General features: G+C 41.4%; 1 pseudogene; it reads left to right on the plus strand.

The window, feature by feature from the left end:
* The first annotated feature begins 329 nt into the window (after positions 1-329).
* LOC101280501 (FACT complex subunit SPT16-like) lies at positions 330-2,774 on the plus strand (annotated as a pseudogene).
* Positions 2,775-3,386: the final 612 nt, after the last annotated feature.

Raw genomic sequence — 3,386 nt, forward strand, 5'->3', positions numbered from 1 at the left:
AAGTTGAAACTCCTTAACATGGCATGACACTGATACATTAATCTATCAAATGAGAAATATTTACAATGATTGTTCCATATCTTAGTTTTCCTTAAAACATTCCTATGAGGAAGATAGATGTCAAATATTCTCCCTAATTGTAAATTAAAGAAACAGAGGTGAATTACTTTCCAAAGCTATCCAGGAATTAGATGATGAAACCAATGACAAATTATATTTCTTAGTCCTCTGTTTTGCCTCGAGAACAGTGATTTTAGTCTTTTTTTTATATCGCTTTGGCACACACAATAAATAACTCCCATGTTCCATACATTCCCATGTGCATACACATGACATGTCCAATTGGTGGCTCTCTATCAAGTATCCCTTTTCTACCACTTATGAAAACCTATCAGCGCATGCTGGTGAGAGGCAGTGTGGGATCAAGGTTAAGAATCAAACTTTATAGCTCCATAGCTCTGGGTTTCAGCCTAGGCTCTGACCTTTATGACTGTAAGACTCTGCGGCAAATTGTTTAACCTCTTCAAGGCACCATTTTCTTATCTGTAAAATGGGGGTGAATAAAACACAGATCTTAGAGATTTAATGAGAATAGAATGAGATATTTATAAAGTTCTTAGCACTTTTTTTGCGGTATGCGGGCCTCTCACTGTTGTGGCCTCTCCTGTTGTGGAGCACAGGCTCTGGATGCGCAGGCTCAGCGGCCATGGCTCATGGGCCCAGCTGCTCCACGGCCTGTGGGATCTTCCTGGACCGGGGCATGAACCTGTGTCCCCTGCATCGGCAGGCGGACTCTCAACCACTGCGCCACCAGGGAAACCCTGTTCTCATTTATTTTGAAATTTCCTGTCTGAGGATTTGAACTCTATTTTAATAATAAGTTCCTTGCAACACAGCCTCCTAATGGATTATGACAAAGCAGTGTGTAATAATACTACTTTCTAGATAATGCATCTTTAAAAGAGGTAAGTAGTTGGGGGAACTCTGTGAGTTTCCTCATGCAGTCTTGTCTCCTCCAGACTCAGGTGTGCCTGGAAAAGAGGTGCAGAGCACAGCAAGCATTGGTGTGGCCCCTCTGCTAAGGAGCCCCCAAATTGTTAACAGCAGAAATGAGGAGTAGACTGCAGTCAGTGGTTTCTTTTCAATAGGATTTTGAAAAGAACAGTCTCTTTTCTTAGGGGTTAATAAATACCATACAAGTATTTAAGACAGTCTTGTATTTTTTACATAATTATTGAAATATTGCTGATTCTAGAATTAATGAGAGCAATACTCAAGAGTGTTAAAAGTCAAATCTTTGACTTCATCTCGAGCTGGATTCACGTCTCCACTCCTTTACTTACTAGGCAGAAATCCTGAAGTTACTTGACTTCTCTGGGTCTCTTTCCATAGTTGTATGATGGGAAAAATAATAAAACCTACATCATAGGTAGATGGTTTGAAGACTAAATGAAACCTGAGATGTAAAATGTTTAGTACAGTTCCTGTCACATCCTAAGGACTCAAACAATAATAACCATTATTATTTTCTCATTTGAAATCACTTCTCTGGTCTCCTATTTGACCCCATTTTGAAATACTGTTATTTTTATCCATGGTTATTCTTCTCAGTACCACCCTCACTTTTCCTGATCTCTTGTGTTCAGCGAAATTGTGTCTACAGCAAAGAAACCTCAAGTGTGGGCTGAAATGTAGTTGGAAGGTTGACAGAGGACCTAGTGTTTGGATTTCCTGGAGGCCTTAACTGGGATGACATTGGTCAGGACATGTAGCATCGCTATTCGACTTTCTCAGAGGGGATCTGACCAAATGAAGGGACCATGGAGTCCAGGAAAGGAGAGCAAAGGGGTGCTGGAGATCACCACAGACTTGGGGAAACCTCAGCATATGCATGACTGAGATGACCTCTATGCTGAGCAGATGGAATGAGAAATGAGGCACAAACTGAAAACAGCATTTAAAAATTTCATTGAGAAAGTAGAGGTTCTAACTAAGGAGGAACTGGACTTTGAAGTGCCTTTTGGGGACTTGGGACTTAACAGAGCTCCTATAGGAGTACCTGCTTCCTTCAGCCTACTAGTATTGTGCTGGTAAATGCTACAGAATGGCCACCTTTTGTGGTGACGTTGGATGAAGTGGAGCTGATTCACTTGGAGTGAGTCCAGTTTCACCAGAAGAACTTTGACACAGTAATCGTCTACAAGGACTACAGCAAGAAAGTGACAACTATCAATGCCATTCATGTTGCCTCTCTTGACACCATCAAGGAATGGTTGAATTCTTGTGACCTAAAGTACACAGAAGGAGTACAGTCCCTCAACTGGACTACAATTATGAAGACTAATGTTGATGACCCTGAGGGCTTCTTCAAACAAGGTGGCTGGTCTTTCCTGGAACCTGAGGATGAGGGGAGTGATACTGAGGAAGGGGATTCTGAGTCTTAAATCAACGATGAGACTTTTAATCCTTGAGAGGATGACTATGAAAAAGAGAAGGAGGACAGTGAGGAAGATCATTCATCAGAAGCTGAAGAATCAGATTATTCCAAGGAATCACTGGGCAGTGAAGAAGAGAGTGGACAGGATTGGGGTGAACTGGAGGAAGAAGCCCAAAACGCTGACTGTAAAAGTCGCTATGAGGAAGAGGAACAGAGTCGCAGTATGAGCTGGAAGAGGAAGGCATCTGTGCACGGGTCAGGCAGAGGCTCTAACCGAGGTTCCAGACACAGCTCTGTGCCTCCCAAGAAAAAGAGGAAGTAACTTCGGAACTTTGACCCTCAGCTGCATTCTTCCTTCAGTCAATCCCTGGAAATTTTACATGACATAGAAACTTAAAAAAAAAAAAGAAAAGAAAAGAAAAGAAAATGGAGGCTGGTCCTCCATTCAGAGTTCTCATTAAGCCATCAGGAGCAGACAAGCTGGCTGTGTTCTGAGAACCTTCCAATTTGTGCAGGAGAAAGCTTCTCTGAGAAAGTGTTGCTTGAGCCTTCCTGTCGTGCGTGGGAATGTCAGCAGGCTGTTGGGTACAACTTTAAGCCCGATTACAGTTTAGCATTTATAAATTACCATCGGCCCACATGATTTATCTCAACCTTTGTACCAGTATGGTTTTAGTAATAACATTGCATGTTTTTAGGTGAGATAAATGGTAAGAGTAAATTCCTCCTTGAAATTAAAAAACATATGTTAGAAAGATTAGCAGTGCCAAGCAGTTTATAATGTATCTTGCTCCTAAGGGAAAATCCTATGGACATTTTTACAGCCAATTACAATGAATCCAAAGTAGCATGAAGAATTGCCTCACTCTTCCCTTTTCTTAAATTCATTGCATGAAATGCTATACTCATTTTTGATAGAACTGAGTGACCGCCTTGTGTTCAGCTTGTC

The sequence above is a fragment of the Orcinus orca genome, chromosome 17 (assembly GCF_937001465.1).
Source record: "Orcinus orca chromosome 17, mOrcOrc1.1, whole genome shotgun sequence".
Taxonomy (NCBI): Eukaryota; Metazoa; Chordata; class Mammalia; order Artiodactyla; family Delphinidae; genus Orcinus; species Orcinus orca.